Source organism: Microcebus murinus, chromosome 13 (assembly GCF_040939455.1).
Source record: "Microcebus murinus isolate Inina chromosome 13, M.murinus_Inina_mat1.0, whole genome shotgun sequence".
Taxonomy (NCBI): Eukaryota; Metazoa; Chordata; class Mammalia; order Primates; family Cheirogaleidae; genus Microcebus; species Microcebus murinus.
In genome coordinates, this window is record NC_134116.1 from 40,131,432 (window position 1) to 40,144,418 (window position 12,987).

General features: G+C 37.3%; 1 protein-coding gene across 3 annotated transcripts in view; it reads right to left on the bottom strand.

Annotated features, from left to right (window-relative positions):
* Positions 1-12,987, bottom strand: part of PIBF1 (progesterone immunomodulatory binding factor 1) — a 207,071-nt gene that overhangs the window by 15,271 nt on the left and 178,813 nt on the right. The gene's annotated exons all lie outside the window — the stretch shown is intronic.

A 12,987-nucleotide genomic window follows, 5' to 3' on the forward strand; every position in this document is an offset into this window, starting at 1 on the left:
AAACAGCAAGTATGATTTTAGCAAGCAGACTAATAATGATTGATGTTAAAATATTTATTTTTCTTTAAGTAGAGGAAACATTTGAGGCAATTATAGTACATAAATGAGGAAAGTTGTGAAAATAAAATATTAATGTGCATTAATCATGCAAATGAATCTTATAATCATTAACAGTAACTTAGTATGATAACTGATAATTATAACATTCTATAGCCTAGTGGTTTCCAAATTTTTCTGAGTATTGGAATCACCTGTGGCACTTCAAAAACTACCGATGATGCCTGTTCCCTAACCTCTGAGACTGAGATACCTGGTGTGGTGTGTGGCTTGGGCTTTGGAATTTTTTTTAAAGATTCCGGTCTTCCTTGTTAATATAGTGGTGAAAAAAAAAATCCCAATTGATTCTCATGGACAAATTTGGAAACCACTGGCATAGATATTTTCCATTGTAGTTCTTCTATACATATAAGTTGAGTAGATTATTTAGGCATTTAACTTTTTTTCTTCTCTCTTTTAAACTATTTCATTTCCTTAAGAAGTCTTACAAGAAGATGGTAGAGAAAAAGAATCCAAGTAATTTTTTCTTGGCTACTAATCAGCAGTTCCAAGAGTAAGTTTAATATAGCTTCAGGATTTCTTTAGCCATATTATCCCCTTATCCTTTTACAAATGCTAAGTGGAGTTGGCTTCAGTTGCTTTTTGAACTAAGAACTACTTATGCTGAACTTTTGGAAGAATTCAGATGAAAATTTTCACTCATTCCTTTTTCCAAGTCTATTTGTCTATTATTTATCCTTATAGACAAACCTTTAGCACATAACTATTAATAAATACTCACTTAGTGGATATTTATGATTAATTACCAAACTGATTGATCAAACACAAATATATATATATGCAGAGATGACAGACTAAACTTTTTGTCTTATTTGTCCGTAGAATAGTGGTAGGCTGTGTAACAGGTAATTTTTGCCTATTATTTTATTGTATCTTCATGCCAAGACACAAAAGTTATGGTGATAGAAAGATGTTTGCTCTTTTCTCCTAATCTGTTTATAGACATCAGCTCTGTGTCAGAGCAAGTTCCTACAGGCCTTTTTCTGGCTGTCATTAGTTCTATTTAGAACCATCTAGCTTATGTGGGTATTTTAAAACAGAGATGCCACATAACTTGATAGATTTTAGGGCCAGTAGAGGAGCTAGAAGTGGTGCCAAAATCCTTTCCCTTTCTTGTAGTACTGGGACTGGCTTGGCCAATGCACATGAGAATGTGTATATCTTCAAATGATGCCAATCTGATATACTATTATTTGGGCCTTTTGGAAGCTCTTTTTGCTTTCAAGATTACGCTATTTCATTTAGATGCTCTCCTACAGTGAAGTCTATAACCACTGATTTAATGTTAAACATGTCTGGTGTGGTAGATTTTAGCTCCTGTTCTGCTTACCTTGGTAAGTAGAAGGGAAAAGGGAGAGATGATGGTCTCCCAGTCTATCAAAAGAACAACTTTCTATCTTAAAAAACATCTTTTTACTAGTTATGACTTTTGTGTCTTGACATGAAGATAAAATAATAGAAAACAATTACCTCCACTAATCTACAGATGAAAAAGTAAAGGAGAGTTTTGTGTATCACACTTGCTGGGGGAGACGGGGAGGGACAGGGATGAGGAAGGAGAAAAGGAAAGAGCTGAGAGGGTGGTAGGCAGAGGGCTTTGTCCCCTAAGTCCCCCAGAGGAGGCCACAATTTTGTTTCTCTTTGGCTTCCTTCTGTTGTTTATATAGGAGCAGTAGCAACATCCCTGATGTTGGTTAGGAAATTAGAAGGGAAATTGATATCTTTGCCTTTCCCCAAAGTAAGATCACCCCAAAGTGGGGTGTTGTCATAGTATTACTTTTGTTCATTTGACAGTATAAATAACATTAGTATAGTTTCTGAAATCCAGGTAAAGAACACTTTAAATGCAACAAAATTCTGTAAAATTACTTGTAAGATAATACAGCTAGAGTGAATACCAAAATAACATAATAAAATTGAAAAAAAAAAAGTGTCCTAAATGCTTGGTTTGTGGTGATTCCTTTTATATCAATGTTAAATTTGAACAAAGAAAATTCTACTTTAATATCAAATAGCTGTAGTTCCAGCTACTTGGGAGGCTGAGGCAGGAGGATCGCTTGAGCCCAGGAGTATGAGTTGCAGTGAGCTATGATGATGCCACTGCCCTCTAGACCGGGTGACAGAGCAAGACCCTGTCTAAAAAAAAATCAATTAGTATCCATAATACCGTCATATACTGAGCATACGGAGAGTCAAGCACATGTAGTGGAAATATTTTCATATTAGGCTACAAGTCAAAGAGATGTCTACTCTTGATGCTATTATTAATTGTGTAAACTTAGGCAGCCAACTCTGCTTCAATGAACTTTAGTTTCCTAATTGATAAAATGTATGTTTGCATTACATTTTTGGGTTTTTGCCAGTCTGATAACTGTTTGCATATATTTATTTTGCATTTTCTTCTATTGTAAGGTTGAGCAGTTTTTCAAATATTTAAAGGTATTTCCACAGTTTTTCAAATATTTAAAGGTATTTCCTTTTCTGTTGATATCCTTAGTCTATTTTTCTACTGGGTAAGTGATCATTTTTTTATATGTTTCAAGGAGCTCTTTGTATGTTAGGGAAATTAGCCCTACATTTTAATATGAATGTCAATTTTTCCCCCAGTTTATTTATTTATTTTTTGAGTCAGAGTCTCACTCTGTTGCCTGGGCTCGAGTGCTGTGGCATAACCTAGCTCCCAGCAACTCCTGGGCTCCAGCGATCCTCCTGCCTTAGTCTCATGAGTAGCTGGGACTACAGGTGCATGGCACTTGGCCATTCTTTCCTTTTTTTTTTTTTTTGAGACAGAGTCTCACTTTGTTGCCCAGGCTAGAGTGAGTGCTGTGGTATCAGCCTAGCTCACAGCAACCTCAAACTCCTGGGCTCAAGATATCCTTCTGCCTCAGCCTCCCAAGTAGCTGGGACTATAGGCATGCGCCACCATGCCTAGCTCATTTTTTCTATATATATTAGTTGGCCAATTAATTTATTTTTATTTATAGTAGAGATGGGGGTCTCGCTCTTGCTCAGGCTGGTTTTGAACTCCTGACCTTGAGCAATCTGCCCGCCTCGGCCTCCCAGAGTGCTAGGATTACAGGCGTGAGCCACTGCGCCTGGCCCATTCTTTTCTTTTATGGTCCTCTCCAGATTTTTGTCCTACATTTCCCTTAAGTTACCTTTATGGTTTTTCATTTTTCCCCCAATCATTTAGATCTCTGATCCCTTTGAAGTTAACCTGACTTATGGTGAAAGGTATGAATCCAAAATCTTTTCCCCCAAGATGACTATCCTACAATAACATGTACTGAACAGATTGTTCTTCCACACTGATGCCATCTTTATCATGTACTAACTCCCATATGTATATGATTTATTTCTGGACTTTAAACTCTGTTCCAATGGTCTATTCATGCACCCATGTCAAACTGTTTTAGCACTTAATGACCGAGGTGTTTTTCTGGCTATATTCTTGGAGATAAGGGTGGGATTATGCTGAATTCAAAAAAATTAGGAAGAACTGTCTTCTTTATGGTATTGAGTCTGCCTTGCCAGGAAAGTATACCTTTCACCTACAGTTTTAGCATTGTACTGCCCTAACTTATATTACTATTATAATGAAATGATCGGATTCATCAGATACCAATTCACAAACTGACAAAACAAACAAACAAAAAAATAACATGCAAGAATTAGAAAACATATTTGTCACTATAAAATGGAATCCTTTGGTAAGATGAAATCATATTTATTGTATTGCCTAATGATCTGTAAGTACTGCTTACAGTAGAGCAGAGAGCATGATTAGATACAAAAAAGAAATCTATGATGTTCAAAGAATGTTTCATGTATCAAGTTCAACTGGATTCTTTTTCTTACACTCCATGGATTGCTCAAAATTATGCCATTTCTTTCGGCTGTATGTTCTAATTTATGAAGGACCAGTTTACATGTTTTGTTTCTTCTGTGACAGGCTATCTGTCTGCCTGATACAGTTCAGTACAATCTCTGTATATGTGGACAGGATAATCTGTCTAGCAGGCTTTACTCTAAGGCCCTCTGGCAAAAAGTAAGCTCTCTTCTCACAGTGACAAAATATGGAGTGTCCTAATGTGGATTCCCTTCATTCTTGCAGTTCTAGCCTATTCCTGGCAGATATTCCATTAATTAAGAAAGTCAATTCCAAAAAAATTTTTTTAAAATGCTTGCATTTTAAAATCATAGAAACTTTCACTTAGGCAGAGAGAACTAAAAAAAAAGAAAAAAAATTTATAATAGAAGAAAATCATAGAAACATTACTTACTCATTACAATATTCAAATAACTGCAAAAGTGTCTCGGCCCAATCCTCTTTTCCTTTTACCATTGGTTTGAGACCTTTAAATACTATTCTATAATCATAGTCTGATTTATAATAACATTCATTAATTCTGATATGCTTTTATAACAATTTTCAAAAGATAACAGTTTATGTTACAATTCTAGTACATCAAGTACATAAGAAAATTATTATATTAATAACTATAAGAATCAAACATTCATTAAAATTAACAAATGAATTATATCTGATTGCACAATTGAAATTTAGGATAAAACTAAAACAAACAAAAAAAGAGCCATATTGCAGAATAATAATTACTTTTTAAAAAGGACATTCTTATGAAATTTCCAGATGATGATGATAATGATGACTGCTATTACACAATCTCTATGAGAGAGATAAATTGCTCTCCTGAATCCGAAAGCATGTATTTTGGTTATTTAATATTAACCATTTGCATAGAGTGGTGGCATATTAAAACAGCTCAACTACAGAGCAGCTGTTTAACAGTATTGCATAGTTGATGCCAATAAATTGCTGAAAGTTGTAAACTCTGCAAAGATGTTGGCAAGGGGACACATAGATAGCATTTCTTGATGAAAATAGCTCTGACAAGTATAATGCAAACTATGTGCTCCACTGGAGGTGAAATGGAAGTGCTTTTATATAGGAGCAACAATGCATCATGACTAACAAGTCAGTAATTCAGTGCATCTCTCTTGCTAGAGGTAACATAGGTAAAAACCAACCTTGTTTTAGACCAAGTACATACAAATTTTGGGTATTTAATTCATTTAAAAGGGTATCTTCATAAAGCATTATGAAATTTTCAAAGATACAGAAAGTGGAGAATATAGCAATATTAAGGCCCCAGTTGCCATCACCCAACTTTAACAGTTATCAACATTTTAGCAATATTGTTTTCTTTAAATAACTTTATTGACATATAATGCACATACCATAAAGTTTATCTATTTAAAGTGTATAATTCAGTGGTTTTTAGAATAGTCACAGACATGTGCAACCATTACCATAGTCAATTTTAAGGCTGGGTGCGGTGGCTCATGCCTGTAATCCTAGCATTCTAAGGCCAAGGTGGGAGGATCCCTTAAAGTCAGGAGTAAGAGTGAGACACCATCTTTACTAAAAATAGAAAGAAATTAATTGACCAACTAAAATATATATATAGAAAAATTAGCCAGGCATGGTGGCACATGCCTGTAGTCCCAGCTACTTGGGAGGCTGAGGCAGAAGGATTGCTTGAGCCCAGGAGTTTGAGATTGCTATGAGCTAGGCTGATGCCATGGCACTCTAGTCTGGGCAACAGCGTGAGACTCTGTCTCAAAAAAAAAAAAAAATTTAAAACATTTTCATCACCTCAAAAAGAAACCTTGATTGCTTTAGCTATTACCCCTCTATTCTACCATGCCCCCAATCCTCAACCCTAATCTACTTTCTATCTCTGCAGATTTCCCAGTTCCAAATTTCACTTGAATAGAATCATATACTAACTATGTGGTCTTTTGTGACTGAATTCTTTCATTTAGCATAATGATTCAAGGTTTATCCATGTAGCATGTATCAATATTTAATTCCTGTTATGGCAAAATAATATTCTACTGCATGTATATACCACATTCACCAGTTGGTAGATATTTGGGTTGTTTCTATCTTTTGGCTATTATGAATAATGCTGCTTTAGTAAACATTCATGGGACAGGTGCTGTGGCTCACGCCTGTAATCCTAGCACTTTAGGAGTCCGAGGCGGGCAGATTGCTCGAGGTCAGGAGTTCGAAACCAGCCTGAGCAAGAGCGAGACCCCCGTATCTACTATAAATAGAAAGAAATTAATTGGCCAACTAATATATATAGAAAAAATTAGCCGGGCATGGTGGTGCATGCCTGTAGTCCCAGCTACTCGGAAGGCTGAGGCAGTAGGATTGCTTGAGCCTAGGAGTTTGAGGTTGCTGTGAGCTAGGCTGATGCCACGGCACTCACTCTAGCCTGGGCAACAAAGCGAGACTCTGTCTCAAGAAAAAAAAAAGTAAACATTCATGTATATGTTTTTGGGTGGACATGTTTTAATTTCCCTTCTGTATATACCCAGGAGTGGAACTGCTAGGTTATATGTAACTTTATGTTTAACTGATTGAGGAACTGCCAGGATTATTTTGCCAACATTGTTTTATCTATATTCTTACCAGATTTTTGTTTCCTGAAATATTTTAATGCATATTCCAGAACTCAAATCATTTCACTTGTAAATACTTTAGTAGAAATTTTTAACAGACAAAAATAAAAAAGCCAAATGTCATTACCATATTGAACACAATTAAAAATAATTTAAAAGAAAATGTAAATTTAATTCAAAGCCATCCATTTCATACTCTAAGTATTCAATAAGAATATTAAACTACTATCAGAGCAAATTTTTAGTACAGTTTAATGTATGATTTTTAAAGAAGTTACCTTGAATGCAATGCCATTACACTTCAAAACAGTCAAAAACCGGCCGGGCGTGGTGGCTCACGCCTGTAATCCTAGCACTTTGGGAGGCCGAGGCGGGCGGATTGCTCAAGGTCAGGAGTTCGAAACCAGCCTGAGCGAGACCCCGTCTCTACCAAAAATAGAAATAAATTAATTGACCAACTAAAAATATATATACAAAAAATTAGCCAGGCATGGTGGCCTATGCCTGTAGTCTCAGCTACTCGGGAGGCTGAGGCAGTAGGATCGCTGAGCCCCGGAGATTGAGGTTGCTGTGAGCCAGGCTGACGCCACGGCACTCACTCTAGCCTGGGCAACAAAGTGAGACTGTCTCAAAAAAAAAAAAAAAAAAAAAAAAAAGAAGTCAAAAACCAGATTTTGTATAGTAAAATTGTTAGAGAACAGTATCAATAATATTTGCAACTGCAAACTGCTGTTTTCTACAGCCCCTTAGTCTCTCCATCTAAGCACTTGTGGCCGTGTGTCCACTAACCTTACCCTGGGATTGCCTCTTTGCCTCCAAGGAAGTATAAAGCCTTTAGGTCTGGTGGGAGAACAAGAGGCGACAGCAATTAGCATTCACTGAGTATGTACAATATCCCAAGCTTCATGCGAAGTTTTTCATGTAATAATTTAATTCTCTCTCAAATACCAAGACGTAGATATTACTTCAATTTTGAAGATTAAGAAACCGAGGCTTAGAAGGCTCAAGAAATTTAACCAAATTCATTTAGTTACTAAGAAGTGAAACCTGCATTTAAAATGCAGGTCTTTCTAGGTTCTAAGCTATCATTATTTACACAATAATGAAGATGCCTTCTACCAAGGCCTTCAATACACACAATTTCAGGTTTGGAAGGGATTTTCAAATTATTCAACCCAGCCTCTATATACAGTTAAGAAATCCACTCTAACCATATGGCCATCTAGTGCAGGCTTGAAAATTGAAAAATTAGCTATCAATCTAGCTTTTCCTTACTGAACCACAAAACCAATATAAGATTCCCCAGAAAGATGGGGTCTTGCCATGTTGCTCAGGTTGGTCTCGAACTCTTACCTTCAAGTGATCCTCCCATCTCATCCTCCTGAGTAGCTGGAATTGTAGGTTAACCACCCCTCCCCAAAGCAAAATAACCACAAAACAAAACACGTCTCCTCATAACATCTATCCTTTGTTTTTAATTCCAGCCTTTGGAGACATGTATAACAAGTCTGTTACTGCCTCTTTTACATGCCTACTTTGAATTTCTTATCTCTCTCTAGTCTTATCTTCTTTAAACATCCCTATTTCATTCATCTCTCTTATGACTAAAGAATTCTCTTATCATCCTGATTGTTTTCCTTAGATTATCTCCTAGTATTGAAAGAAAGAAGTCCTGGCTAGAGCAGAGCAGAATAAGGTTTATCTACTTATTCTAATGCATTTAAGATGATGTAAACATTTTTGGAGCTTTCTATCCGTGACTGAAAGCTTCACTGAGAGAGCTGAAGCTTTTACAGGAATGATAGCAAATGAGAGACAACTATGCTTTCATAGCCTTGGGGACATAATTAATCACCTAAAACATTCTTTCCTGAGTCTGGATGTGATCTTAGTGTCCTTCTCAACCATGATCCAGGTGGAGGAAGGTAGTACTAACACACTGAAGTGGGCCCCTGAGTTGAAATCTACTGCCACTGTTGACTTAAAACAGAAGTGTGGGAACCTTGACTCTGTTCTGATTGGTTTGCTCAGACCCTTTAGCTCATTTCCTTACGGAATAACACCTCGGACTTCTGACTATTTGCCCTGCTTTGCCTTCTGGCATTCATGTCATGGTGATGCCTAGCTTTCTGACCAAGTACATCGCTTTCCCTTCTGTAATGGTAGTCATCTGGTTGCTGTCTAGTTCCTGGCTTTACTATTTCAGTATTATCTGACAGTTTTTTTTTTTTGTTTTGTTTTGTTTTGTTTTGAGAAATAGTCTCACTCTGTTGCCCAGGCTAGAGTGAGTGCCGTGGCGTCAACCTAGCTCACAGCAACCTCAAACTCGTGGGCTCAAGCGATCCTGCTGCCTCAGCCTTCCGAGTAGCTGGGACTACAGACATGCGCCACCATGCCCGGCTCATTTTCTCTATCTATATTTTTAGTTGGCCAATTAATTTCTTTCTATTTATAGTAGAGACGGGGTTTCGCTCAGGCTGGTTTCGAACTCCTGACCTCGAGCAATCCGCCTGCCTCGGCCTCCCAGAGTGCTAGGATTACAGGCGTGAGCCACTGCGCCCGGCCAAGACCCAGTCTTTTTTTTAATTTGTTTTTGAGACAGTCTCACTCTATTGCCTGGGCTAGAGTGCCATGGCGTCAGCCTAGCTCACAGCAACCTCAAAATCCTGGGCTCATGCAATCTCTGCCTCAGTCTCCCGAGCAGCTGGGACTACAGGCATGTGCTACCATGCCCGGTTAATTTTTTCTATATATATTTTAGTTGGCCAATTAGTTTCTTTCTATTTTTAGTGGAAACGGGGTCTCACTCTTTCTCAGGCTGGTCTTGAACTCCTGACCTTGAGCAATCCTCCCGCTTTGGCCTAACAGAGCACTAGGATTACAGGAATGAGCCACTGCGACTGGCCAAGACCCAGTCTTTACACAAAATAACTATCCTGGTATGGTGGCTAATTGAGTCCCAGCTACTCAGAGGCTGAGCTCAGAGGATTGCTTGAACCCAGGGGTTCAAGGTCACAGTGAGTTATGAGTGCACTATACTGCACTACAGCCTCAGCAACAAAGACACTGTCTCAAAAAAAAAAAAGTTAAAAGGTCATATATATACTCAGATAAGTATATATGATGAGATATTATATATTAAGATAATATGAGATATTATATATTAAGTATATATGATGAGATTTTATGATGCGATATTATATTGCTTCACAAGACAGAGCTTTACTTTCAGGATACAACAAAGATATTTGTAATTTTAAAGATGATGTTGAAAAGATTAAAGAAGAAGCCAAAATACTTATGGAAACCAAACAATTCTGACCTACTTCTATACTTGTATAAGTTCTATGCAAGTCCACATAGATATGGTAGTGAACACATTACAATCTAAAAGAAATTCAAGGCTTTTATGCAGCTCAAAACTGAGGAAAGGTAACATTCTACAGAATAAACTGAGATTCAGTTAGAAAATTTATATAAAATTATATAAAATTTATATAAAAATATAAAAAGTTATTATTACAGTTATACAACAGGTTTGATTCTATCACACATAAAGTATCTGTGTAAATGCAACATTTCAGACACTTTTTTTTTTTTTTTTCTTGAGACAGTCTCATTCTGTTGCCCCTGGGCGAGTACTATGGAGTCAGCATAGCTCACAGCAACCTCAAACTTCTGGGCTCAAGCGATCCTCCTGCCTCAATCTCTCAAGTAGCTGGGACTACAAGCATGAGCCACCATGCTTGGCTAATTTTTTTCTATTTTTAGTAGAGACGGGTCTCGCTCTTGCTCAGGCTGGTCTTGAACTCCTGAGCTCACGCTATCCTTCCACCTCGGCCTCCCAGAGTGCTAGGATTACAGATGTAAGCCACTGCCCAGCCAACACTCTTACTTTGAAAAAATAAACATTCTAAAACTTTATAGGAAAAATAAGACTTATGCTGTCTATGTGTTTTAGGTTTTCACTATAATAACCATCTTTCTTCAAAACACTCATTTATGTCCAACAAATGAAAAAAACTAGTTTAACACGAAGAGCACCACTATGATGAGAAATGTATGAATCTGAGGAACAATTATATTAGGTAAGTATGAAATGTCTGATTTCCTTAAGTACTAAGCCTGACATTTCACTTTGACACTTGTTCTATTTATACTGTGAGGGTACATCCTCAGTCTTTCAAATGCACGGTTTGGCTTGTGATTATCTTTAAAAAATTTTTTTTTTTTTTTTTTTGAGACAGAGTCTCCCTTTGTTGTCCAGGCTAGAGTGAGTGCCGTGGCATCAGGCTAGCTCACAGCAACCTCAAACTGCTGGGCTCGAGCGATCCTTCTGCCTCAGCCTCCCGAGTAGCTGGGACTACAGGCATGCGCCACCATGCCCGGCTAATTTTTTGTATATATATTTTTAGTTGGTCAATTAATTTCTTTCTATTTTTGGTAGAGACGGGGTCTCGCTCAGGCTGGTTTCGAACTCCTGACCTTGAGCAATCCGCCCGCCTCGGCCTCCCAGAGAGCTAGGATTACAGGCGTGAGCCACCACGCCCGGCCTAAAAAATTTTTTATAGTAATTTTTATAAAATCATGGATAAGTAAAAAATTTGTGTTATTTTCAAATATGAGTTTCTTTGTAGAACCAATGTAGTGAAGACAGCTTGAAATATCAACAAAGTGTTTAGGAAGGATGTGACTAATGCACTCACAGTACATTGATGGTTTGAGAAATTCCATTCTGGTGATTTTAATCTTGAAAATGAGCCACGTAGGTGACCTGAGACCACGGCAGATAATGATGAGCTGAAAGCTATAGTGGAAGTGAATCCATCTCAATCTACATGTGAATTAGCAGCAAGGTTTGACGTTACTATTCCAGCAATACTGGACCATTTAAAACAAATGGGCAAGGTAAAGAAGCTGGATAGATGGGTACCACATGAATTAAATGACTGTCAGAAGAGAAATGGTCTCAAAGCTTGCCTTTCTTTGCTCTCATGACATAAGGCGAACCATTTCTACACTGTATTGTTATGTGTGATGAAAAATGGATTATTTTTGAAAATCCAAGCATTCAGCACAATGGCTGGATAAAGATGTAATGCCGAAATACAGTCCAAAACCAAATATTCATCCAAAAAGCTAATGGTGTCTGTTTGGTGGTCCAGTGCTGGTATTATCCACTACAGCTTCATGAAACCTGGTCAATTTATTACAGCAGATGTCTACGGCAACCAATTGGATGAAAGGATGAGGATGCTTGCAATTAAGCAGCTGAGATTGGTCAATAGAGACAGGCCAATTGTCTTGCAAGACAATGCTCAACCATATGTTGCATAAACAATGCTGCTCAAACTACAGACGCTGGACTTGGAAATTCTCTGTCATTCCTCATATTTACCAGACCTTGCACTATGTGATTACCACTTCTTCCGGGCTTTGGACCACTTCTTGCAAGAAAAAAATATTTAATTCTCAACAAGCTGTGGAAAACATCTTTCTTAATTTCATCTCCACTTACTCTCCAGGTTTCTTCACTGCTAGCATAAGCAAGCTACTGTTAAGATGGCAAAACTGTGTCGATAGTTTAGGCGCATATTTGATTAACTATACCGCTTCTTGTTTGAGATATAATTAACTACACTTTTGATCTGAAATTGGACATTTCACATTTAATGATCTAATATATATTTTTTTCATTTAAAGAAAAATTAACTTACCTACTCAGTGTGTGTATTTTAGTCATGCTGACCATAAAATTTAACTATATAGGTGTATAAGAAAAACATGTAAAAAGGTGTTCTTAAGAAAATTTCAAAACAGTTAAGTATGAACCAAAAAGAGTGACACACATATAGAAATATGCTATTTGTTGGAACCCCTTAGGAAGTGGATTGCCTAAGGGGCACCTGGGATGCTGAAATGTCCCTGAAATCTTCCGAGAAATCACAAAGAACATATGAGTTAGAATCCGGGAACATAAACATACCATAAAAGAATGATAATTACACTGTGACTTCACTTTTAAGAAACCTGGTTAACTGCAGGGCTTGTTTTCTTTTTGCTAAGTGACATACACTGCCTAAGAAGCAAGTTATCCGGGATAATTGGAGTTAGTCCAACATTTAGGCAAGTGTGGGGCCTTGAGCATTCTAGCTCCTTAGTATGTAGTGGTTGGTTAATTCTGGTTAAATACTAACTGTGGGCCCTGAGAGATGTTATTGGCAGAAATACTGATGAGAGGGTAGAAGATATCTGAGGTCTTAGAAACAGATGTTTTATATTTCACAAATATGTATTATTCCTTAGAGGTTTGATAACCATAGAGGTTGCTGTAGCTACAACTACCATGTCCAAGGTTTTAGGTGTAGCTCTATTCTA